We start from the raw sequence: 27080 nt of genomic DNA, 5'->3' as shown, positions 1-27080 counted from the left end.
TCCCTGACCAGGGATTGAACCCTGGGCCACAGCAGTGAAAGCTGGGACTCCTAACCACTAGGCCACCAGGAAACTCCCCAAAGAGTCTTCTTTTTAGGAGACTGTTTTCAATAATGCTTGTTATTGGTGTAAGGACAAGAATTAAAAGAAAGTATAGAATAGATGCTAGTTCAGGTTTGTATAGCCAAAGAACGAAACCGAAGCTGAGATTGACGCAGCTCAAGTTTTATTCTATGGCCAAAGAATGGAGAATTGGGAACTTAGTTCACAGATCATCTTGCCCATGTGGTGAGAGGGATTTGATTTTAAATAGTAAAGACAAAGGCAGGAGGAGTGAGGCTAATGATGGGGAGGCACATGCATTAGTCTAGGGAAGGGGCAGCACTTCCCTGCAAAGGGGAGCCACACCCTTTTTATCCTTTCTTGGTCCGTATCTTCCAGTTAGGGCCACCAGTAGGTGTGTCATCTAGTAGCCAATGTAGTCAACTCAGCAGAATGAGACTGAGGGTCTGTTGGAGGTCAGATTCGTTGCCACCTTTGTTCCAGCTGGTTCTATCTGGTGTTTATCTCTTCCTATAGCTTCCTTCTTCTGTCTCCAGACCCTGTGACTTAAAGATACATGTTAATTCCTGTTCAAGCGGGGGTTGGTGGGTTTTGAGCAAAGAACTGGCATAGCTCTGACAACAAAATCCCCCCTTTTCTGTTACTGCTCCTCATTCTTGAGGGGTGCTGAAGGGCAATGCTCTGCCTTCTGAAGCTGCTTCCTGCTGAACATGGACATAGTTTTCCCCTGGATTAGAGGAGCAGAACTGTTCCCTGTGTTGCCTAAAATATGTCTGGTGGTCACCAGGCTGTAGTCCCAGTTGCTTGTACCCTTGTGTTTGTGTCATCTGAAGTTTGCTGGCTTCAAGCCCTTTGCTAGCGAAGTTGACAAGGCAGTTAAGGAGGCAAGGCCCGAAGATGAACAGGAGGATGATAGCAGTTAGTGGGCCAGGAAATGAAGGAAAGCAGGTTAAGCTGGGGAGGCTCTGTTTGACCGTATTCCAGATGCAGCTTGGATCTGGACTTTGTGTGTTTATCTGTGTTACCACTGAGCTTGCTCATATATCTCTCTTACGTTGACCTCAATCTGACCAGAGTTATTGAGATACATGCAGCAGGTTTCATTCATAACTGCATAGACTCCCCTTGCTCAGCCAGGAGGTCGTCAAGGGCTTGCCTATTGTTAAGAAAAACATTTGCTAGTGAGTCCAGAGAAGTACAGAGTCCTTGTAAGGCATCCCCTGTATTTTTAGACAAGTCCTCAAGGGCCCGTGTGAGATTTTGTAGCGTGATTTCATGGTATGCGAAACCTCCTCAGGAGGCCGCCAGTCCAAGAGCAATCCCTACTCCTGCCAGAGTGAGTTCTATTGCCCTTGTATCTGGGGGCTGGGTGACATTATGAATGGTTATACCTAGGTTCCTCGAACTTAGCTGGCCTAGCATGCATTGTGCACAAACTGGGCATTATCTAAGCAAGGGCAGGCTAGAGCCCACCCTGGAAAAAGGAAGGCGTTGGGGTTGTTCTGATGCGGCAGCTGGTTTACTCTTGGGCCACAAAGGAACAGGTACCCAGGGGGCGTGCATGCCTGGTGCACCTCTGAGGAATTGAACCACCTCTGTAAGTGGCTAGCCCAAGAGGGGGTGCCCTTGCAGTGTGGGGAGAGAAGCCCACCTGCATAGCAGGGGTCACTGGGGGATCCTGGACCTAATGGCTTTTCCCCAGACCTCAGGAGGGCCACTTACTAAACCCCAGACAACTGGTGTCTTCCCTCCCCAGTAAATACATCTCCCATCTGGTCCCTGTGTGTATTCATTGAGTCAGTGCAGAGGGCACCAATGGGTGAGATTTCCATAGGAGTCAGTCCCGGGGCACTTAAATTGTGGGGTAATGGAAGAAGCAGTGATCAGAGTCCAGAGCAGCCCCCGGTGTTATTGCAAGTCCCTCCCTTTGGTAAGGGCTGCTGACGGGCAGTGGCAGCGAGACAGAGACTGGTTAGAGTGATGGCACTTTAGAGTGAGGGCTTTGTATTTGTTAGAGATGTTAGTGCAAGGGGTGAGGTCCAAGCAGGGAAGCTGCATTATGGATGGGATACGAACTTCAAGTGGGGAAGGTTTAGCAGGCTCGTTAGCCAAGGTGAGAGTGAGGCTGTCATTCTTAGGGGTAAAATGTAATACCTTTAATCCATAGGCATCACTTTGTGGTTGGGGGTGACAGACCAGCACTGGGATAGACTTTGTCCACGGGCTATAATCCGTGAGAAATTTACTATTGCACTGAGTTCCCATTCCATGTGGACAGTTGTAAGAGAGCAGAGAAGATAAGAAAGAATAGACAATAATGGCTACTCATCCTGCTTCCAAAGTTAATGTCCCTGATATCCAGCATGGACAGAGGAGATGTCTGCCAGAGGGAGGGAGTTTGGCAGAACAGCAGAAGCCAAGTAAGGCAATAGCAATGACAAGGCCAACTACTAAGCCTGCCCACCACATTACTTATCTATTGGTAAGTTAGGCCTTTTGAAAAGTAACTTAAGGTCTGTGACAGGTTCATAGGCGCTTTGAGTGGATGGCTCAGTAACTTCTTCCTTAGGTGTAGGTGCTGTTTTCACTCTGGTATGGTGGGCCCATGGAGTTATGCCCTGTAACTGTAAAGCAGAGTAAGTAGTCCAGATTACTAGATAAGGTCCTGTCCACTTGGGGTCTAACTGGTCTTGTGGATTTCCAGCCTTCCAGGTTTTCAAATAAATCAATTTTCAGGAGAGAAAGGATGTAAAACCCTGTCTAAAGGGGAAGGCAGTTCCGGATTCCCGTAGGCATGTAAAGGTTTGATTATTTCCCCTGTCTGTAAGGTATATTTCTGCCGGTCCATATCCTTAAGATTGGTCTTGGAGCCGGGTCCTTCAGGAATGGGCCTCATGTACATGGGCTCATATGGACTTAACCTGAGCTTTCCTTTAGGGGCTATTCGCAGTCTCAAAAGCGCTGTGGGGAGAAGGGAGATCCAGGGTTGATGACTGTCTTGACATGGTTTGGCTAAGTTTCTTTGGAGGGTTTGATTTATTCTGCTTTTCTTTTTTTTTTTTAAGATGCTGGGGGTAGGAGTTTATTAATTTATTTATTTTTGCTGTGTTGGGTCTTTGTCTCTGCGCGAGGGCCCCCCCAAGTTGTGGCAAGTGGGGGCCACTCTTCATCGTGGTGCGCAGGCCTCTCACTATCGCAGCCTCACCCATTGCAGACGCACAGGCTCAGTAGCTGTGGCCCATGGGCCCAGCCGCTCTGTGGCATGTGGGACCCTCCCAGACCAGGGCTCGAACCCGTGTCCCTTGCATTAGCAGGCAGACTCCCAACCACTGTGCCACCAGGGAAGCCCTATTCTGCTTTTCTTGAGGATTGTCATCTCCAAGTGGAGTGTAAACCCCATTTAATTCCTAGAGCTCTAGCGACTCCCTTAGTCATTTGGGAAACAAAGGCAGGCCCACTGTCATTCTGGATGGACTTAGGGAGCCCAAACTGAGGGATTATTTCCTTGAACAGGGCCTTAGAGACCTCCCAGGCAATCTCAGTTCAGGTGGGGAATGCTTCCATCCAGCCGGAGAAGGTGTCAGTCAAAACCAGCAAGTATCTAAAACTTCCTTGTGTCCAGGGCATTACAGGTAAAATCCGGTTGCCAGTCTTGACCTGGATATGTGCCTCTATGCTGGTTGGGGGTCACTCCCTTGACCTGGGTTGGGGGTTTGTGTTGGCCTTATTCTGGAGGCAGGTAGGGCAAGCTTCAACCACCTGTTTAAGGAGACTATGGAAATTGGGGGCAGTCATGGATTTGATGAGCCATTAAAAAATATATATATTTATTTGGCTGTGCTGGGACTTAGTTGTGGCACGTGGGATCTTCTTTGCAACGTGCAGGATCTTTAGCTGCAGCATGAGAACTCTTAGTTGCAGCATGTGGGATCTAGTTCCCCGACAGGGATCAAACCCAGGCCCCCTGCACTGGGAGCACAGAGTCTTAGCCAGTGGCCCACCAGGGAAATCCCTGATGAGCCGTTGATATAGGGCCTCCTGCTCATAATGTGTCCTCTGGTGAGCTTCCAGGATGGCCTGCAGTGCAGTGGCTGATGAGGAACAGCTGCCCATGACTGTTAATCATCCACCTTGGGTATTCTGGGCTTTTCAGTGGTAAGGTTTTTGTCTCAGAGATAAATTGTAGCTCCCAATTTGTATAGTAAGTCTTTTCCTATTAGGGGAATTCGGCATTCTGGTACATATAAGAGTGAGATAACATTCTCCCTTTCAAATCGCACTCAAGGGGCTCTATAAAATTATGTTCCTGTGGCTTCCCTTCCACTCCCATTATCTTACATTTATCCTTGGTCATTCTGCCTTGTCGGGTGTTCAAGACTGAGTAGATGGCCCCTGTGTCGACTAGAAAGTGAACTAGAAAGTGTGTTTTACCCCCACAGTCAGGGTCAGCCAAGGCTTCTCCAAGGACCCCCTAGGCCCCTTCAGTCCTCTTCTTCTTTCATGTGTGAGACCAGCAAGGATGAGCCTGGACACAGTGGTCCCTTTAGCTTCCTTCTGAGACGTCTGGGGTATCCCCCTCCCCGTGGCCCTCCTCCCTGCAGTATGCACATGGACTGGCTTTGAGCCCTTCTCTCCACTGTGGGTGTGGTCTTCAAAACCTGGGGTGACTCACTGATGTCACAGGGTCCCTCTGGGGGAGGCCCCATCATCACTGGGAGGTTGACTGACCCTGAATTACTGAAGCCAGAATACTGGCAGTTGGGTTCCGCTGGTCTAGCTTCCTTGGCATCTGCCTCCAGATCCTGGTTGTTGAACACCCGAAATGCTGACTCCACCCCAGGAAGAAGGTGTAGTGTGCCCTATCTCCAACTTCTGTAATTTTCTCCTAATGTCTGCGGTGCTCTGGGAAGTGAAATGGGACTTAAGAATGGCCTACCCTTCCACTGACTCCAGGTTCACCTTCGTGTACCCACAAAGGCACTCCCTTAGGCATTCCAGGAAAGCCAAGGGGGTTTCCTTCAGTCCCTGGATGACTCCCTGAACCCTACTCCAATTTAAGGGTTTCTTCCCAGCCAACTGAATGCTCTTAAGAATCAAATCCCTGAAATGTGTGAGGTGCTGCTGACCATTTTCCACTTACTGGTCCCACCCAGGGTCCATGTAGGGAATGGCCTGGATTCAAGGCTGGTAGAGCTTGTCCTGCATTATCTTGCTTGGTCTTATCAGCTTCTTCAGTTGCATTAGTTATAATCAGTGTCTTTTCTTCCACAGAGAATATGATGTTCAGGAGGGTTTGGACATCCACCCAAGTGCGGAAAGGAGTGTGGAATATTCCCCAGACTAAATTAAGGACCCCCTTGGTATCTTCTTTCAAACCCTTGGATTGATCCTTCCAGTTACACAGATCTGAGGAAGATAAGGGTACATGCAGTGGTCAGTCTGCCCTCTGCATTAAGGAGCTCGGAAAGGGGGAATAGCCTATTGCTTCCAGAGGGCTGGTACTGAATGCCACTATGGGTGTGAACTGGACTAGTCCCCAAGGGAGGCATGCTGAGAGATGGAGGTGGGAGAGTCGGGGAGGTGGCAAGGGCACCAGGTAGGGTGGTTGTGAATTAGAGGGAGTAGAAGGTGTCAGGGAACCAGGTCAGGTAGGGGTAGATGACTCAGGAGTCTCGGGTGAACTGTCAGAAGGGGGAGAAGCTACCCTTGGCAGAGAGAGGAAGTCAAGAGAATCTTCAGGGGCTTCCCTGGTGGCGCAGTGGTTGAGAGTCCGCCTGCCCATGCAGGGGACACGGGTTCGTGCCCCGGTCCAGGAGGATCCCACATGCCGCGGAGCGGCTGGGCCCGCGAGGCATGGCTGCTGAGCCTGCGCATCCGGAGCCTGTGCTCCGCAATGGGGGAGGCCACGGCAGTGAGAGGCCCGCGTACTACAAAAAAAAAAAAAAAAGAATCTTCAGGCTGAGATTCCAGTACCAGGAGAGAGAGACATTAGAGTAATGTTGCATTTCTCACGGAGGCCCTTGTTTTCGCAAAGCACCATGAAAAATTGGACATAGGGGATCTCATCTCATATTTTTCAAATGCTGGCAACAGAGGTCCAATTGAAAGATGGTATTATAATTTAGAAAGCCATTAGTTGGCCAACTTTCTCCATCCACCAGTTTATACTGGGGCCATGTGTTGCAAAAGAAAAGAAACTGTTTGTTAGTGGGCGGTAATTTCTAGTTATGGAGGATGCACCCTAGTGGCGATTTCGCTGGGATAGAGGCTTGGTTACCCCTACTGGGGAGTCCTTATTTCTAGTCTATTTCCAACTTCCCAGTGGCCTCCTTCTAGGGTTGGTGGCGATGCAGATCCCACAAGATTAGCCCACACCAGGTGATCTAGGTGCTCTGAAACGTGAACCAATCTTTGTGGGGGATGGGAGGGGAGATGCTGTCTAAGAGGGCCTTAGTTATAAGGTCCCCCCTCTCTGTCTCTCTCTTTTTTTTTTGGCTGCATTGGGTCTTCGTTGCTGCCCGCGGGCTTTCTCTAGCTGTGGCGAGTGGGGGCTTTGTTACAGTGCACGAGCTTCTCATTGTGGTGGCTTCTCTTGTGGAGCATGGGCTGTAGGTGCACGGGCTTCAGTAGTTGTGGCTCATGGGCTCTAGAGCGCAGGCTTAGTAGTTGTGGCACACGGGCTTAGTTGCTCTGTGGCATGTGGGATCTTCCCAGACCAGGGCTCGAACCTGTGTCCCCTGCACTGGCAGGCAGATTCTTAACCACTGTGCCACCAGGGAAGTCCCAGATCCCCTCTTAAGTCAGCAATTAGACATTCCCAGACCCACTGTGGGGCTGTAGGAGATACCTGACATAGGTGGGTGCTTTCAGCAAGCAGTCCCTGGAGATAGGGTGAAGGTGGAGTGGGAAATAACGGTTCTCTAGCCAAATAAATTACCCAGAGAGCCTCTCCAGCATTCCAGGAGACTGTTCAAAGAGGGCTTGTCCATGCTTAGTTACAGGTGATCGAGCAGGGAGGCCAAATACTCATTTGGCATGTGTCCAGTTCTCCATACAACCAGCTACAAGGACCCAAGGACTTCGGATGATTTGGGGGTCCTCTTCTTTCCCCAGCCAGGCAAAGCGATTTTCCTGAAACCTGACAAAAATAATATTTTTAAAGGGTTCACGTCTGAGGAGGGATCCCAAGAGATCTGTGATGGACAGTAGTGGGGAGAGATCTACCTGACAGAGACAGGTACCCTGCCCTGGGATGGCAAATTGGGGTAAGACAGACCAATAAAAAAGGTGTGCTCTTGGATTTTTTACTATATCCTAAAGGATATAGGGAACACAGCAGGGACTGGGTGGCTTGGGCGTTTTACAGTGTGGCTACTTACACGGACATTTGTTTCCAGTCAGCAGGGTGCCCAGTGCTCATCTACCCTGGTCTGTGACTGACTTACCCTTTTACAGGAGTGTTCCAGTGGTGAGTGCCCTAGTGGCTTTTATGTGCTCGATCCATGCCCACAGTTGCAGCAAGGATTTCCAAGAGCATTAGGACAGATAAGACCACACAGAACAGAGACTGAAGCTTCACTTGTATAAAGAACAGAGACTAGGACTTACGATACAGACAGAAAACATGGCGATGTTCTTACCATGTGGTGGCCTCCAGAGGGCTTCTCATCCAGTCCAGTCCCCTTGCTGGGAACCAGTCCAACTAGACAGCCTATTGTCCAGTCTCACCCACTATTAGAGGATCGGCTATATTTAGATAACCAGTTGCCCAGTCCAGTCCTCTAGACAGAGGTCTGGCTCTAGCCAGGCCAGGATCCTTTCCTTCAACCAGCCAACCCCTACAACCAATCTTGGCTTTATTGGCTGAAGTAGGGTCAGGGCCCCCTGTGCCAGCTGTCCCCTGGATACTACCCCAATGTGTAGCAAGCATCCTTGCTATAGATACGCAAGGGTGGGGAACCGGTCTTTACCTAGGGAGAACTCTACCTAACCCTTGGCTGCTTTTTGATCTCAGACTGGATTCAGTAGCCCTCACTGGCCCAGAGGTCAAGGATTGGGGCAAACTACCCAGTTATTTAGCCAGCTTTGTCAATCCTAGGTCAGCAAGCAAGTCCTGGCTGAATTACTGGATAGAATGGCAGATCCAAAGCCACCCTCTGGCTGGCTCACTAAAATTTGTTACAGAATCAAGTCGTATGGACCTCCAAGGAGGGGGTCCATACAACTTAATTCAGCAACAGATGCAGTGTACATGTTCAATGCAATCCCTCCAATGTTCAAATGGTATTTTTCATGGAAACAGAACAAACAATGCTACCACATGTATGGAACAACAAAGAACTCTGAATAGCCTAAGCCATCCTGAGAAAGATGAGCACTGCTGGAATCATCTCCCTTCCTGACTTCACACTACATTACGAAGCTACGGTAACCAAAACAGTATGGTACTGGCACAAAAACAAACAAACACATGGGCCAGAGGAACAGAACAGAGAGCACAGAAAGAAACCCATTTGTATGTTGTCTGTAAATTCACGAACAAGGAGTTAAGAACACAAAACGGGGAAAAGACAGTCCCCTCAATAATGTTGCCAGGAAAACTGGACACCATCAATAACACATACAAAAACTAACTAAAATCCACAATTTTCCACATCAAGTCCTTCCTCTGCTGGGTCCTCTGAAAACAGACACCCAACCCCCCACCCCCGCCCTTAGCAGTAAGGCACACACAGGAAGCTTCTCCTCCCATTTTTCCTCACCTTTTACTCCCAAGGTGGTGCCTCCTGGTGGTTCCTGAAGACACTGGGTTCAGATCTGTCTGCATGGACTCAGCCAAGTGTTGTCCCAAAGCTGAAACCATGGTGGATCCTGAAGAGACCGAGCTTCTATCAGTGGCACAAGTAGCCAAGTTCCTTCATGAGCCAAGTCCACCAGTGGAACACACATGCACCTCAAGTATCAGAGAGGTGGGCTTGGTGCCGCCTGCTGGCCAGCTGGGAAGTGCAGACCTCAACCTCTCAGTTCCCTGGAGCCCACGCTCACAACTGGCGAGCCTGCAGAACCACTAAATTTGGAAATTCAAACTGAGATGGAGCCAAATATCCCATGACTTCTCCAAAAATAGTTATAGAATAATAAATTGGAAACCATATGCAATCAAAAGACTGTAGACACAAACTTTACAACTTACACCAAAATTCACTCAAAATTGTCCATAGACATTTAAAATGTAAAACTATAAAAATTATAGGTGAAAACATAGAAGTAAATCTACATAACCTTGGGTTTGGTGATGAATTTTAACACAGAGTCTCAAAAGCCTAAGAAATAATATATATATATATTTTGTGTGTGTGTGGCACGCGGGCCTCTCACTGCCGTGGCCCCTCCCGTTGCGGAGCACAGGCTCCGGATGTGCAGGCCCAGCGGCCATGGCCCACGGGCCCAGCCGCTCTGCGCCATGTGGGACCCTCCCGGACTGGGGCACGAACCTGTGTCTCCTGCATAGGCAGGCAGACCCTCAACCACTGCGCCACCAGGGAAGCCCAGAAATAAAATTTTGAACATGGATTTAAAAAATTTTAAATTCTATGAAATATCTTATTCAGAAAGCCAAAAGACAAGCTACAAACTGAAAGAAAAATAAATACATAACTGATAAAAGATATGTACTCAAATTACACCAAGGACTCTAGAACAAACCCTATTAAAAATGGGTAAAGACTGGAACAGACACCTGGCCAAAGAAGATATACAGATAGTAAATAACATCATATACCATTAGGGGACTGCAAATTAAAACAACAATGAGATAGCACTGCACACCTATTAGAACTAATAAACTCAAAAAAAAGAAAAAAAAAAAAAACTACTACTGATTGATGGAGGGTGAGGAAAAACAAGAGCTCTCCCTCACTGCTGGTGAAATGCATATACAGCTACTTTAAAAGACATTTTAGAAGTTTTTTCCAAAGCTCAATAAGGCTCACCTGAGGATCCAACATCGTGCGTCCAGTATTTAGACAACTGCTTTTAAGAACTATGTCCAAATGCAAACAAGGATGTAATTAAGCACAGCAACTCTATTCATAATGGCTATAAACTTAAAGAAACCAGGATGTACTTCAGTAGAAGAATGCATAAGCAAATTGGGGTACATTCATTTCAAGGGGAGCAGAATATGCCACCCCAAAATATGCCTGTTGGCATAAGGATTACTTTGAGCTGATTTTTTTTTAAAAAAGAAGACACATAAGAATCTCTGAAAATCAAGTCAAGATTGCCCTTTTGTGAAGGAAGTTGACATTTATAAGGGAAGTCTCCATTTGAAAGCTCTCTCTCTCTCTCCATACCAAGAATGGAAGGATGAATAAATCTCAAGAAACTCTTATCAGTGGAGAAGGTAAGACTTAAATCTGCACAACAACCATACCCTTCCTTCATTTTTTTATCTTTAGATGAAGATGGTATTTAAGGTGATGGCTTGGGCCATTTCAGGGCATTACTCAGTTTTCCTGAATATCTCTTTTGCATATAGGAGGTACACACGTTATTAAACTTCTGAGTGTTTTTCTCCAGTTCATCTGCCTTTCATTTTCATTACTACATGGGGGATCTCAATGAAGAACAAAGAAAGGTAGAGGGAAAATTATTTTCCCTCCCATATACATGCAGTGGAATAGCATTCAGAAATATAAAGGAATGAACCATCAACCCATGCAAAAAACATGAGTCTTACACATATATTGCTAAGTGAAAAAATCCAGTGTGAAGTGCTGTACACTGTATGGCCCCATTTATGACATTCTGCAACAAGTAAAACAGACAGGTGGCAAACGGGTTATGGGTGGGAGACTGAAATATTCCATATGATACTTTAGTGATGAATACCTGCCACTATGCATTTGTCTAAACCCATAAATTTTTACAGCCCAACAAATAATCGTAATATATTTAATTTTAGTTATTTAGGATATGGGAGTGCCACAGGATGCAGTACAGAATTTAACAAAAACTGATTTAGAAATGTATTAAAAAATAACCTCACTGTTGGTGGTGGGACAAAAAGTGCTGACCTCGGTAACTTTGGAAATAAATGGAATCTGTAGAATAAAGGTAACAGTGGACTCTACCTAAACAGTGGACTCTATTTTATGTTTTTGTTTCTTTTTAAAAAAAAATTATCTATTTTTGGCTGTGTTGGATCTTCGTTGCTGTGCGCGGGCTTTCTCTAGTTGCGGCGAGCAAGGGCTACTCTTTGTTGCAGTGCACGGGCTTCTCATTGCAGTGGCTTCTCTTGTTGCAGAGCATGGCCTCTAGGCGCGCGGGCTTCCGTAGTTGCAGCACGCGGGCTCAGTAGTTGTGGCGCACAGGCTTAGTTGCTCCGCGGCATATGGGATCTTCCCCGACCAGGGATCGAACACGTGTCTCCTGCATTGGCAGGCAGATTCTTAACCACTGCACTACTAGGGAAGTCCCTGGACTCTATTTTATAAAGTTATTTCCCTGGGGGTAGGAGCTAAGAATGCTGAGACCACTGTATTTGTAATCTGGAATGGAGCAAGCGATGAATTCAAAAAATGACAGATGGTGGAAGCCACGTTTCTCACCATTGGAGTAGGAAGTTACAGATAAGCAAAGGGAGAAGGTTACAATATCCATGTAATAATGGATCAGGTTGGTGGCATTTATGTAAACTCATCTTTAGCTTAACATGGATACAAACAGTTCCACAAAGAAATGTTTATAGGTCTTCCCTGGTGGCGCAGTGGTTAAGAATCTGCCTGCCAATACAGGGGACACAGGTTCGAGCCCTGGTCCAGGAAGATCCCACATGCTGTGGAGCAGCTAAGCCCATGCACCACAACTACTGAGCCTGCGCTCTAGAGCCCGTGAGCCATAACTACTGAGCCCGCGTGTCGCAACTACTGAAGCCCACGTGCTCTAGAGCTCATGCTCTGCAACAAGAGAAGCCACCGCAATGAGAAGCCTGTGCACCGCAATGAAGAGTAGCCCCTGCTCGCTGCAACTAGAGAAAGCCCGCGTGCAGCAATGAAGACCCAATGCAGCCAAAAATAAATTTTAAAAAATGTTTATAATTAGGTGTATACGCATAAGTTGGAATACATATTTCAGTGCATTATCAGCTGGGTACATTTAGCTTCCAAATGTAAGTTTTTTTTTTTTTTTTTTAATGGGAGATCTTTTTTTGTTGTTGTTAAATATTTACTTATTTTGGCTGTGCCGGGTCTTAGTTGCGGCACATGGGGTTGAGGACTTCCTAGTTGTGGCACACATGTGGGATCTAGTTCCCTGACCAGGGATCGAACCCGGGCCCCCTGCATTGGGAGTGCAGAGTCTTACCCACTGGACCACCAGGGAAGTCCCCAAAGGTAAGTTTTTTAATACCATCCTCTAATAAAAGGAATCAGGGCTCTTTGAAGAAATGGCTGCTACTAGGACTGAGAGAGTAAATATATGAGCCAGGATAATGTTGAATTATCAGAAAGTAAAGAAGTACCAAGAAAAAAAAAACCCACAAGATGTTTTCATTTGACATAATTCCACAAGACAATGAAAAAAGCTCTCAATATCCAAAGCAAGAATGAATTAAGCACCCAAATACTGTAATGATGAATTATAACCACAAGTATAAAATAACTATTCAGGTGCCCACACTAGTAAAATAAATGATTACAAACACTTTTATGAATTGGGTTGAATAGAAATGTCCTGTGCAGAAGAATTCCAAATAACTGATGTAGACACAGCCATCCATCAAGGAGGTAACCCAACCCTCTTCTGAAGTGTGGGTTCTTCCTAAATAAGACATACAGTATGGACACGGGAAAAATAACTTCACAGGGAAAACTGATAAACACGACCTCAGCCATGTGACCAAAGTTAACATGAACGGTGAAAAGTTGCCTTGAGAGCCTGCTCCCTTGACATAAAATATGAGAATGCACCTGACCTCTCTGACCTAACTTCCTCAAAACGCATAAACCCAATCTAATCATGAGAAAAACACCAAGTAAATCCCAATGCAGAACAGTCTACAAAATACCTGACTAGTCCTCCTCAACCCTGTCGAGGTCATAGAAACAAGGATAGTCTGAGAAACTGTCAAAACCCAGAAGAGCCTGAACAGACATGATGACTATATGTCATGTGGTGCCCTGGATGGGATCTGGAACAGAAAAAGGTAGAACAAAGGGAACTAGAATAAAATATGGACTTCAGTTAATAAAAAAGTATTAATATGTGTTCATTAATTGTGACAGGTCTGTAGGAAGCTAAAAGGGAGGGAAAATTAAAAGTCAAATAAGAAAAAAACCTATTGTATCAAACTGGAAATATAGAGGAAATGGGTGATTTTGTAATAAAAACACATTAACAAAATGATTCTGAAATTAGGAAAATACAAACATACCAATTAGCCACCCAGGGACCTCCTTCCCCTGCTGGTTCTCCTCTCATTATGCTGGGGTTTCCCTCTCCTGGACAGGGAAGGAACAGGAACAGAGATGTCCAGCAGCTCCCCTACGATCTGACCCCACCCAGTGTCTTCACCTCCACCCACCATGACGCCCTGAATGAGAACACCCTGCGAGAGGGAGTCTCAGGGATTACTGATTCTAATGTGTAAGCTAGGACTTTTTAGATTCCAAGGGACTGGACACACTTACTGATGTAAAAATAATAAATATCTTAATGATAGAAATATGTATTTCTACTTGCAAGAGGCAGTTATGGCAGTGGTTTTGGGCCTGGTGGGACAGGGGCTCACACTCTCATAGTGTGACCTGGTCCCTTTGTCCTACTAAGTGACTTTGTGGTGGCCCCATCCACAGGCACAGTCTCTATCTCTGCATCAGGGGCCTCCAGCAACTCCAGGGTGACACCCACTCATGTCCATTCTACTGGGAAGGGTCTCTCCTTCTTTAGGTTCCATGAAAAGTCACAGCTTTAAAGACCTTTGCTCAGCTTGGGTCACATTCTCATCCTTGAACAAGAGGATGGAACATGGGACTGGCTAGACATGGATCATATACCCATTTTTGAGGTGAGTGGAACATGGGATCAACCCTCTGCAAAAGTGTGGACTGGAAGCAGGTGGGATGTAATTCCCAAAAGCTGAGATGCTGAGAATAGATGCTGGGTTGGGGGAAGCAGCAGATTCCACATCACCGACAGCCCACTGCACAGCACAGAATCTGAAGTCCAAGGAGGGAAACGGTTCACTTAGGGTCAGGGGCTGTGGCCACCCTTCCAGTGATCTTGCTGTCCTCCCAGGATGGCAAGAAGCTCTCCCACTTGCTGAAAAAGCAACTTTGTTGTTGTTGGGAAACTCAGGGCTCCTGCCTTGGGCATCGGGTCCACACATCTCAGAGATTGGTCAAGAATAGCCTGTGTGTCCTCGGAAGGCACAGAGATCTCATTCCTGTCCCTGGGAGGTGGGAGCCCAGGCATCATGCCCCATGTTCACATTAATCACCCACCCATGAAGAACAAATTTGCTCATTTTCCAGTCTCTTCTCTCTACAAAAAGTAGAGAAATTATTACTCAATGAAACAGTGGGAGTCTCAAGGATTATTTTATACCACGCTAACACAGTTGGTGGCTTTCCAGAGACCACAGGGTATGGGACAGGGATGCACATATCTCCCCAACAATATGGCCTCAATGTGAAACTGTCTGAGTCCCAGATGCTTCAATACCTTTTTTTTTTTTTAACATCTCTATTGGAGTATAATTGCTTTACAATGGTGTGTTACTTTCTGCTGTATAACAAAGTGAATCAGCTCTACATATACATATATCCCCATATCTCCTCCCTCTTGCGTCTCCTTCCAACCCTCCCTATCCCGCCCCTCTAGGTGGTGCTTCAATACCTTGATTCTCAATGGATATGAATGTCAATCTTGGTTACAACCAGAAGGTTGAAGGATTGCAGGGCCACAGTCTGTGTATGGTTGTCATGACCAGGGCCACACTCAATGTTTGGAGTGTTATTACCTCTCTTGGCAGGCTAAGAGGCAATGAGGGAGGAGGCGTTTGTTTCAACCACATGGATACTGGGAACTGAAACATCCCAAGGAACTGTCTAGGATAACCAGGTAGCTGTTCAATTACCCAGCAGCACAACTGGCTCAGTAATTGGCCACAGGGGCTTGAGGGGCAAAGGCTGACCTGAGCTGGAGGACCACGGATGCCTCCCTGGATGCTCAGAGGCCAAGGGCTGTTCTGAGACTTGACTGTTTTTACACCCATGCAGATGGAACAGAGGATCCATCCAGTCCCAGGAGGGCCCCACCAGCCCTCAACAAGGTAGCACCGATGGGCCGGCAGCTTGATGCACCCAGTCCTGTATAAATCCACACATGTCTAGAGAGTACCTTGCATGTCAGGGCTGCGCTGGACTGTGGCTGCTCAGACAGAGTGGGGCCAGCATCCCTTCCCAGGTGGGAGGGTAGAGGGAAACCCTGCATGACCTCTGAGACCCTAAGTACCCTTGACTGAGCTGAGTTCAATTTGAATCAGTTGAGTGACCAGAGCAGACATTACATTCATCTATCAGGGCCCAGGGCTGGAGGGGCAGAAAAACAATGGCCTAGCTCAACCTTGATCCTCACCCTGACACTGATCCCAATCCTAAGCTCGGAGCCTGACCCTAAACCCTGACCTAACCTTAACCCTAGCCCATACCCTAAACCTAACCCATACCCATACCCGTATCCCACCTGTATCCCAATCCTAACCCATACCCTAACACAATGAGACCAAAACCATAAACCTTAATAAAAAAAACTACAACCGTGACCAAAACCATAAAATAGTCATTAACCATACATATGTCATAACCATAAACCATAACCCAGCCCCAGCCCCCGCAAGTCTCAGCCCTAACACTAACCCTCCAAACCACTAACACCAAGCCGAATCTAACCACATCATACAAATACATCAAAAAAAAAGAAAACTACATCAGTGTAACTTAGGAATGTAAGAATCCTCCACAAAATAAGAGCAACATGAAAGCAAAAGAATATTAAACGGATGATGCCATAAGCGTCTCTACACCAGAAATTTCAGCTTGTTCAACATATTAAAGCTAAGCAACGTATTTAAACCACAATAAAGGTGTGAAGTAAAAACACATGATCAGGGCTTCCCTGGTGGCACAGTGGTTGAGAGTCCGCCTGCCGATGCAGGGGACACGGGTTCCTGCCCCAGTCTGGGGAGATCCCACATGCCGCGGAGCGGCTGGGCCCGGGAGTCATGGCCGCTGAGCCTGCGCGTCCAGAGCCTGTGCTCCGCAACGGGAGAGGCCACAACAGAGAGGCCCGCGTACCGCAAAAACAAACAAAAAAACAAAAAAACCCTCACATGATCCTATCAATTATTGCAGAAAAAGCTATAATCAAAATCCAGTGCTATTTCATGATACAAACACTCAAAAGTAGGAATAACAACCTAAATGTCCATTGATAGAGGAATGGATAAAGAAGATGTGTACATATAAACAATGGGATATTACCCACCTGTAAAAGAGAATGAAATAATGCCATTTGCAGCCACATGGATGGACCAAGAGATTGTCATACTGAGTGAAGTAAGTCAGAGAAGGACAAACATTGTATGATATCGCTTATATGTGGAATCCAAAAAAATGGTACAAATGAACTTATTTACAAAACAGAAATAGAGTCACAGATGTATTGGTATATAGATAACAATCTTATGGTTACCAGAGGGGAAAAGAGGGGGAAGGATAAATTGGGAGATTGGGATTGACATATACACACTACTATATATAAAACAGATAACTAATAAGGACCTACTGTAGAGCACAGGGAACTCTACTCAATACTCAGTAATGACCTACATGTGAAAAGAATCTAAAAAAGAGTGAATATATGTATATGTATAACTGATTCACTTTGCTGTACAGCAGAAAGTAACAACATTGAAAATCAACTATACTCCAATAAAGTTTTTTTTAAAAAGTAGTAATAAAAGGATATTTGTTCAGTATGGAAAAGAGTAGTACACAAAGCCACAGAAAACATCATACTCAATGTTAAAGCCTGAAAGATTTACTCCTGAAATCAGGAACAAGGCCAGGAAGCTGGCCTTCACTGCTGTTACTCAATAGTGTACTGGAAGTTCTAACCAGAGTCTTGAGGTAAGAAATAAAAGGCATCCACGTGTGAATGGAAAAATTAAAGCTGTGTCTATTCACAGAACACAGATCACATCTTGTATATAAAACTTCCTATATCAACAAAAAATTATTTGAGCTATCAACTAATTCAGCAAAATTATAGGACAAATTATCAATTCACGAAAATCTATCTTATATGTGTACACTAGCAATAAGTAATCTGAAAAACAATTTATGAAAACAATTCCATTTTAAATAATGTCAATGTTAATATTTAGGAATATATGTGATCAAGCTATGACTTGTTTTTATGTATGTAAAGTTGTTTGTATGTTCGAAATTACTGGGAAGTAAGTTACTTTTCAAAACGCCCTGTCATTACCATGCCAGAAAAGCAGAGAAAACATCAAACTTCCATATAGAGGCCAAGCCTTACCCAGATCCAGTTCACCCAAAGTCCACATGGAATTTACAGGCACTGTGGGAAGATTAGATTAGGAGCCACTATGTCTTTGGTGTTGTGGATGATCTGGATGCAATAGAAACAGTGGGATTTTCAAGTTCCAATTTTCTACATCATCACACCAAAAAAACTATTAGAACTAATACATGAATTCAGTAAAGTTACAAAATCAATACACACACGTCAATTGCATTTCTAAACACTAGTAGAGAACCATCAGAAAGAGAAAGAAAACAACCCTATTACAATTGCATCAAAAAGAACAAAATACCTAGGAATAAATTTAACCAAGGACTTGAAAGACCTACACACTGAAAACTTTAAGACATCGATGAAGAAATTGAAAAAGACATAAATAAATGGAAAGATAGACCCTTCTCAAGGAATGGAAGAATTAATATTGTTAAAATTTCCATTCTGCCCAAAGCAACGTACACAGTGAATGCCATCCCTACCAAATTTCCAATGGTATTTTTCACAGAAATAAAACAAATCATCCTAACAGGGCTTCCCTGGTGGCGCAGTGGTTGAGAGTCCGCCTGCCGACGCAGGGCACACGGGTTCGTGCCCCGGTCCGGGAGGATCCCACATGACGCGGAGCAGCTGCGCCCGTGAGCCATGGCCGCTGAGCCTGCGCGTCCGGAGCCTGTGCTCCGCAACGGGAGAGGCCACAACGGTGAGAGGCCCGCATACCGCAAAAAAACCCCAAAACCAACCAAACAAACAAACAAAAAACCTGACATAAAACGCAGTTTTCCACGTTAAGCCCTTCCTGGGGGGCGTGAAGACGGACACCTCTCCCTCAGCAGTCACACACACAGGAAGCTTCTCCTCACTTCTCACCTTTTCCTCCTGGCGTCTCCTGGGTCGTCAGGAAACGCAGCTCCTGTCAGCATGGACACAGCCCCGTGTTGTCCTGAAGCCCAAGCCCCGGCGAGTCTAAAGGAGACTCAGCTCCTGTCAGCAGAGACGCTGACCCGACCACCCCTGCACAAGCTCTGGCGGCCCCTGAGACAAACTTCTGTCAGCTGCGCGCAGAGCCAAGACCGGTGGTAGGCGCGTGCGCCGTGAGTCAGAGAGGCGGGCTCAGTCTCCTCTGTGGTCAGTGCGGGACAGGCAGGCTGCACCTGACTCACAGTTCACTGGAGACAGCGCACCCTGCTGGTAGAACGGCTGAACCCACTAAACTGCAGAAATTCAAACTGAAATGGAGACAGTGTCCTAAAACTTTTCTAAAAATAGTTAAGGAACAATTCATTGGACACCATATGGCATGAAATGACGCAAACTTCACAACTTACACCAAATTCATTCAAAATTATTCATAGACAAACTTAAAATGCAAAACTATTCAAAATTATAGAAGAAAACAGAAGAAAATCAATAGGAGCTTGGTCATGTAGATCATGAGCTTTGAGTTTTAACACACAACACAAAAAGGCAATCCACAAAGAAAAATAAGGACCTCTGTCATCACAAAGCTACCTCACACCTCAGGAATCACAACAGACGATTCCCAGAATGAACTGATTTGCAGGAGGCAGCATGCCTGCAGCCCTCAGCCCTCAGCCCCCAGCCCCCAGGTGGTGCACCTTTCATAGGAGAGATTTATTTCCTGCTTTCCAGGAGACACAGAGAATATGCAAAGTGTCTCTCCTGCATGGGTCTTTTCTTAAGTAACATTAATTCAAAAGAATTAATATGTCATTAAGACATATTTAGAAGTGACCTGCTCTGGGCCCTAACAATATATACATACATACATACATATAAGAAAGAGAGAGACAGAGAAACAGAGAGAGAGAGAGGCACTGACAGACAGAGAAAGAGAATGAACGCAAGGGAGAGGGATTGAGTAGAAGTCACAGACTTTTCATAAATCAGTCTTCATGTTAGAACCCAGTCACAATGTCCATGCACCCTGGAGGGGTGGGGATTACACAAGGACGTTTGACCAGGAGGCACCACAGAGGCTGAGATGAGACACTGGTTCCTGAATCTAAACATAACAGGAGGGCTACCCTGGTGGCGCAGTGGTTAAGAATCCTCCTGCCAATGCAGGGGACGCCGGTTTGATCCCTGGTCCGGGAAGATCCCACATGCCGCGAAGCAACTAAGCCCGTGTGCCACAACTACTGAACCTGCACTCTAGAGCCCATGAGCCACAACTACTGAGCCCGCATGCTGCAACTACTGAAGCCCACACGCCTAGAGCCTGTGCTCCGCAACGAGAAGCCACCACGATGAGAAGCCCGCGCAGCGCAATGAAGAGTAGCCTCTGCTCACCACAACTAGAGAAAGCTGGCGCACAGCAACGAAGACCCAACGCAGACAAAAATAATAAATAAATTAATTAAAAAAAAACAGGAGAACCTGGAAGGTTGTATGCCAAAGGGGACGATGTCTGAATTTTATTTAATTTCAACCCTCCCACAGTGGAGGAGGGACGGGAAACAGGCAGGAAGGGGAGTGACTTTCCCTAGATCCCAGAGCAGACCCAGGCCTGTTTCAGTTGTATTCTGTGCTACGCCAGCCCTTTACGTAATCCTTCCTTTGCTAAGTCTCTGCATGAGCTACATGTGATACCAGCCCAGGGGGTTTTTACAGGCACTGTAGGTGTTTATAGTTCTATACACGTGATGGACTCCCTAGGAAGTAGCTGCTGGAATGACCTCCACTGTGCAGGTGGGAGATTGGGGAGTTCCTGAGAGGCACATGGCTTGTCAGGGCCACATCACTGGGGAGGAGGAGGAGCCAGGTCTGAAAGCAGCTGTGTCCTCAGCTGGGGTCCTGGCTGCACCCTGGCCTCCCCAGGGCTGTGGAGTGGGCTGTGTTGGTGTCACTGTGCATGGACATGGCATGGGGGGGGGGCGGTGAACACTCAGCAGCCCAGAGGTGCCCTTGGGGAGCTCTGTGTAAGGAAGAAATCTGGGTAAAGGGACCCTAGGAAGCGACCTCACTTCCCTGGCAATAGAGCCCAACACAACTTGGAACCTGAGTAACTAGGCACCCACATTCTAGAGAAGCCCCTACCCGGTTCACTTGGTTGGAGATGCTCAAATGGATATGTTCTGCTGCGTCCCAATATCCTGAGGACATGGTCTCAGGAAAGTCCACAGTGAGAGCCTTTACTGACGCTCCAGACGTTAGGTCAGGTCTCACCCCAGATGCCTTTGGCCATTTGCCCAGAGGGACCCAAAGGTAACAAAAGGAGGCCCAGGGCAGGCCAGCCTAGGCCAGGCCACCACTCTGATCCCACCCAGGTAGCCCTGTGTCCCCTCCCTGTATGTGTGGAGGTGGGGGATTTACGTGGGGTAGGTCTGCCTCAGCAACAGCAGGCTGATGAGGGGTCAGAAGCCTGGTGGGCCGGTCATGTCCACACCCCAGGTTAAAGCTGGCTGGGTAGGATGTGGAGAGCTGGTGCAGCGCCCTTCTGCCCAAAGTTTACCCCAAGCCCTCCAGATGTATCTCTTTCCTCCTGGGTGGATATCTGAGCGGACACATGTCTGTGCCTGATCGGGGAGCAGAGGTCAAGTGGGCAGAAGAATCAGTGATTATGGCTGGACAGGGCTCTGATACCTCTGGACTGGGCAGGGCCGGGCTGGCTGCTGGTCACTGTCATTGCAGAGCCCCACTCCGGAGATAAGCGAGGACTGGTCGACGGGGACTCCCAATCCATCTCCCCAAGAGAGGGGGCCGTGCGCCACACTGCCAACGAGGGCCAACGCAGGCTCCCATTGAGTGTGGCCATGGAGGGTTCTCCAGAACCAGGACCCAGAGATGAAGGCCTCCTGCCCAGACACCACCCAGGCCACTCCCCAGGGTCCTGTCCCCGGCTTACATGCAGCTCAGCATATCTGGCTCTGACCTGGAGCACCGTGTCAACCTTCGCCTGAGTCAGCTGGAGGCCCTAGAGCCTCTCACTGTGGCAGAGCGCAAAGCAGAGAAGGGGTGGGTGCGTGTGAGTGTGTGGGGAGGGGTGAGTGCTGGGCCACACAGGGAGGAGTCCCTAGAGGCTGGTGTTGGGCCAGGAGCAAAGACTGGCATCAGACCACTCATCTGGTGGACTGCAGTCAAAGAAGACATCCTGCTATGGGTTCCTGGGCTGGGACTTCTCTGGAAGGCTCTGGGAAGATTTCTGTCCTTGGAAAGGCTCGTGAAAAGGCAGGCCTGTGGGTAATCTTTTCTTTTCTCACAGCTCCAGCAGGAGACCCAGAGCCAGATGAGGATCCACCACCTGGGCAGGGAGAACCTGCAGCTGCTTTTGCAGGAGTCCCAGATCCAGATGTTAATTTACCACCCCTGCAGGGAGAACCTGCAGGAGACCCAGCGCCATTTCCAAAATCACCAGCCCCATGGGCAGAGCCAGATCTGCAACCACCATCACTGTCAGCTCCAGATTTATACCATCAACCCTCCCCCGACCTGAAATTTACTTTACTTCCCCTGTCGTTGTTTGTGTTTGGGTGTTTTGTAATTTTATTGTTTTCTTTCACATTATTTATGACACCCTGTACTTTAAGTGTTTTAAGTGTAAAATAATAAAATTTAAACTTTTTAAATTTTAAACTGTGCGATTCAGGGGCATTAAGTACATTCACAATCCTGTGCAACCACCACCACTGTCTAGTTCCAGACTGTTTCATTCCCCAAAATAAAATCCTGTATCCAACGCATGCACTCCCCATTCTTCCCTCCTCCACCCTCTCACAACCGCTAATCCTCTTTATTTCTCTGTTTCTTTACCTATTCTGGATGGTTCCTATAAATGAAATCATACAAAAGATGGCTTTTGGTGTCTGCCCACATATTTTAAGAGGGGACTGGTGAATTTTTGTTTTTATTTGAAATAGCATTTTTGTTATTTGAAAGGGAAATCTAGATGGATTAAAGATGAGATGTACAAGATTTTAGTAAATATGTGCATAATTTCGGGGTAGACGCTGCTGTTCTAAGTGTGACACCGGAGCCAGAAGACAGAAGGGAAATGCTTAGCTTCTCATGTGGCAAAAGCAAACCAACCAACCGACCAAGAAAGACGGCTGGAAAGACGAATCACAAACTGGAAAAGCATTCCCCATGATCCAAGCCCAGAGAAAGGTTGAACATCCCTGTAGTCCAAAAATCTCTCAAAAATCAATGTTCTAAAAAGAAACAGAGCAAACACACATAATTTCAACAAGAGGCCATGCATACGGCCAATATATCTTAGAGATGCTTGACCACTCAGGTCAGGACACACGCAAACATAAATTCTATGGAGAGAGTGTTGGTCACCATCACACTGGCAGGTTTTTAGTCTGGTGACCACCAGCCCTGGTGACAACGTGGGGAAGCAAAGGCCCCAGCAGATCCCCTAGAGGGAAGAGTGAATGCACACTCTTGTGTGCATTCACTCTTGTGTGCAAGACCCATGCACACTCTTGTGTGCAAGACCCATCAAAGTTCCACAGGTATATCCCTTTACTACCAGTGCTAATCCTTAGAGTTGATCCCACTGAAATTCCTGCACAACTTTTCAAAGATGTCTGTTCAAGAGTATTCATCACAGCACTGGTTGAAATAGTAGGGAATTGTAAGCAACACTAATGTTCATGGAGGGGGAAATGATCTATCAGTTCTGGTCCACATAGATGAATGAATGCTGTGCAGTTGGGGAAAGCGGGTGCAGGGTCTCTGCTTGATGACAGGGGAGAGAGGGGACTTCAGGGTTCTTTATGTGGGATGCACGTGGACCAACCGTCTGCATCCAGGATCCCATCTGTAAGACTACATACATCTGAAATCAACGTAGATGTAAATGAATCTGCTTTTGTGAGAGTGAGAGAGACAGAGATAGAGACAGAATGAGACAGAGCCTGAGAGATATGCACCAAACCACTCATGACAGTCACCTCTGGGGGTGGGATTTGCAAATATCTTCTCCTTAGGTGATATTTCAATTTCTTATAATGTGTGTGTATTACCTTTATAATTCCAAAAAGATTATAATCATATGTGCTCCATTCATCACTCATCTATGTAGTAATTAAATTACATTATTTCATTTTTATTTTTAAAAGATTTACTACAAGGATAATAAACATTTATGAGAGTGAAATAATGAATTCTAAAGGAATTAAGAATCAAGTGAAGAACAAAATCTTCTGGTGACGCAGTTTCAGGCCAGCTAGGTGGCAGGACATGGCAGGGTTGGGGCAAGTTTCTCCAGGAGGTTACGTATGTTCTGAATCAGCATCCACTGGAGGTGAGGAAGGAAGTACAAGACCTGTACACTGAAAACTACAATAGCTTGTTGAAAGAAATTAAGAAAGACCTAGGGACTTCCCTGGTGCCACAGAGGTTAAGAATCCACCTGCCAATGCAGGCGACACAGGTTCGAGCCCTGGTCCGGGAAGATCCCACATGCTGCGGAGCAACGAAGCCCGTGCACCACAACTACTGAGCCTGCACTCTAGAGCCCACGAGCCACAACTAACTGAGCCCGCCTAGGGCCCGTGCTCTGCAACAAGAGAAGCCTCCGCAATGAGAAGCCCGCACACTGCAATGAAGAGTAGCCCCCGCTCACCAGAACTAAAGAAAGCCTGCATGCAGAAACAAAGACCCAACACAGCCAAAAATAAATAAAATTTTTAAAAAAGACCTAAATTAATGCAAAATAATCCCATATTCATGGATCAGTAGGCTTAAGTCTATTAAGATGGCAATACTCCATAAATAGACCAAAAGATTCAAAGAATCCCTACCAAATTCCCAGGTGGTGTTTTGCAGAAATTGACAATCTAAAATTCATGTGGAAAATGTAACGGACTCAGAATAGATCAAGGAATCTTGAAAAAGAAGAACAAAGTTGGAGGTATGGAGAGCCAGGCGGAACCCTATGGTTGGTATAAAAACAGTTTAAGCTGAAGATACGTGAGATTCAACACATGCAAGAAAAAAGCCTTCTTGGAGCTCCCCTTATCGGAATAAAAGCTGAAACTTCTTAGAATGACCATGGCCATAAATTCCCTCTTCAGAGTGGCTTCTCTTCCCAGAAGAGAGACCAAGAGTAAACCTACCATAAATCCTTCTGCAGGGTGTTTTATGACCCTGAAGAAGATGCAAAGATCACGCATCCTTGTGCAGACAAACACTGTCACAAACTTTCCCGTTGTTTTCCAAAATACCCGTTTGTATTCCTGGAGAAACCTATCTGTTCTTCCCATAGAAGCCAATTCTACCCTCTCTGTTTCCCCTATTAAGTTAGGTTTATAAGCCTTTAACTTGCACCATTTATCACGTTAGTTACTTTTTTGGTTGGCTGTCTTCTGTAACTTTAATTTACAAGCCCCAGCCACTAATCCTGAGAAGGCGGAGGAAAATTTTCTGCTCCCTCACAGTTTTGGCGAAAACAAAGGGAAGGCTGGGACACACCACTCACTCCAGAGGCTGTGACGGGATCTCAGGATGTCTGAAAGAACTAAGAAAAGGTAAAAATTCTGACCAACTCAGCCTCCCAGATATCTGCTCTGAACGGGTCAACTTAGGGCTGTAACAGTCTCTCCTTGTCTCCTTTCCAAATTTAGACTGGTAGGAGGAAACACTTGGAGGGACTACTTCTCTGGGTGTTGTAATCTTGCATGACCCTCAGTTTTGGGGTCCCTTCCCTCCAGGCACAGCACTGCTTTCCCTTTTGCTCTATTTGGTGTCCTGGGAGCTTGGCTTGGATCCAGTGAGTATGTTCTCTCTATGGCTTTCCTCCTGCGGGGAACACCGCTTGTGTACCCTGCATCCGTAGACAGCCAATTGTCACATTTGGGGCCTCAGAATTTGTAGCTGGCTGACCAGAAATGTGGGCTGCATCCCACTTGAGGCTGATGTCCTACCTATGGAGGCTGCCAGCTCTTAGGGGTTCATCTAGTCTATTTCTTTTGGCTGTCTTTGGGAGTGACTCACCAGATCAAGGGGGATGCCTTTTTTACCCTCTTTAGTGACACCTTTTTGTCCATGGTTAAGCAATAAAATGGCTTACTGGATTTGTGTCATGTTTGGAATATACATTTGGAGACTCCCTGGGAGGAAAAAGAGAGTTCAATACTGCCAGGAGAATTTACTGGTTGCTCTGGCCAAATACCTGATAAGACGATATTCGCAAGGATTTTTTTAAAAGGTTCTCACCCTAAAACAAATATCCTATTGAAACCTCTCAGATGATCAAATTAAAAGAAAGACAAAGGAAGATCATGGTGAGCCTAAGAACACTTCTTTAACAAAACAAAAGAACAGGGCTTCCCTGGTGGCGCAGTGGTTGAGAGTCCACCTGCCGATGCAGGGGACACGGTTCGTGCCCCGGTCCGGGAAGATCCCACATGCCATGGAGCGGCTGGGCCCGTGAGCGATGGCCGCTGAGCCTGCGCGTCCGGAGCCTGTGCTCCGCAACGGGAGAGGCCACAGCAGTGAGAGGCCCTCGTACCGCAAAAAAAAAAAGAAAGAAGTTGAATGGGCACGTCAGCCTCTTGATGTTATCATTGAGTGGGATATGCAATTCTTTGAAGAATTAAAAGCAGCCATCCTTGCTTTACTAATCTCATCAATACAGAAACAGAACTGTGGTTCTAGGAGGAATTCAAAGCCCACCCACCCATCTCACCGATATCAAAGCCTTTACTTCCTTCTCATGTCAGGTCGTTAGAAAATGAACTGTCCTACACTCAAAAAAGAAGAAAAACTTAAATAGTAATTGCCCTACACCTCTGATAATAAGAAATATGCCCCCAGAATTCCTTCTTTAAAATGCTTACATCCCTCCTCAGGCCCTTCTACCAGCAAGAGCTGTGTTCTCCAGGTCCTGCGAACCATGTCTTTATTATTTCTTTTTTTAAATTAAATTTATTTTTTTATACAGCAGGTTCTTATTAGTCAACAATTTTATACATATCAGTGTATACATGTCAATCCCAATCACCCAATTCATCACACCCCCACACCCACCCCCTGCCACTTTCCCCTCTTGGTGTCCATATGTTTGTTCTTTACATCTGTGTCTCAATTTCTGCCCTGCAAACCGGTTCATCTGTACCATTTTTCTAGGTTCCACATATATGCGTTAATATACGATATTTGTTTTTCTCTTTCTGACTTAACTTCACTCTGTATGACAGGCTCTAGATCCATCCACATCTCAACAAATGACCCAATTTTGTTCCTTTTTATGGCTGAGTAATATTCCATTGTACATATGTACCATATCTTCTTTATCCATTCATCTGTCGATGGGCATTTAGGTTGCTTCCATGACCTGGCTATTGTAAATAGTGCTGCAATGAACACTGGGGTGCACGTCTCTTTTTGAATTATAGTTTTCTCTGGGTATATGCCCAGTAGTGGGATTGCTGGATCAA

The 27080-nt window shown here is 46.3% G+C and overlaps 1 protein-coding gene and 1 non-coding gene across 2 annotated transcripts in view; both read right to left on the bottom strand.

Moving 5' to 3' along the window:
* Window positions 1–204: 204 nt before the first annotated feature.
* Window positions 205–27080, bottom strand: part of LOC117203579 (zinc finger protein 501-like) — a 40292-nt gene continuing 13416 nt past the window's right edge. The window contains exons 3-5 of the mRNA XM_049701853.1: window positions 8826–9130; window positions 7001–7201; window positions 205–608 (exon numbers count right to left, since the gene is read on the bottom strand). The gene's annotated coding sequence lies outside the window, so the exon portion shown is untranslated. The remainder of the gene's footprint in view (window positions 609–7000; window positions 7202–8825; window positions 9131–27080) is intronic.
* On the bottom strand, window positions 12375–12447 carry TRNAG-CCC (transfer RNA glycine (anticodon CCC)). The gene has a single exon. It is a non-coding gene; the product is annotated as a tRNA-Gly (tRNA).

Source organism: Orcinus orca, chromosome 19 (assembly GCF_937001465.1).
Source record: "Orcinus orca chromosome 19, mOrcOrc1.1, whole genome shotgun sequence".
NCBI classification, from domain to species: domain Eukaryota; kingdom Metazoa; phylum Chordata; class Mammalia; order Artiodactyla; family Delphinidae; genus Orcinus; species Orcinus orca.
Note: the sequence above shows the minus strand (reverse complement) of the source record. Positions and strands in the feature narration are given on the sequence as shown.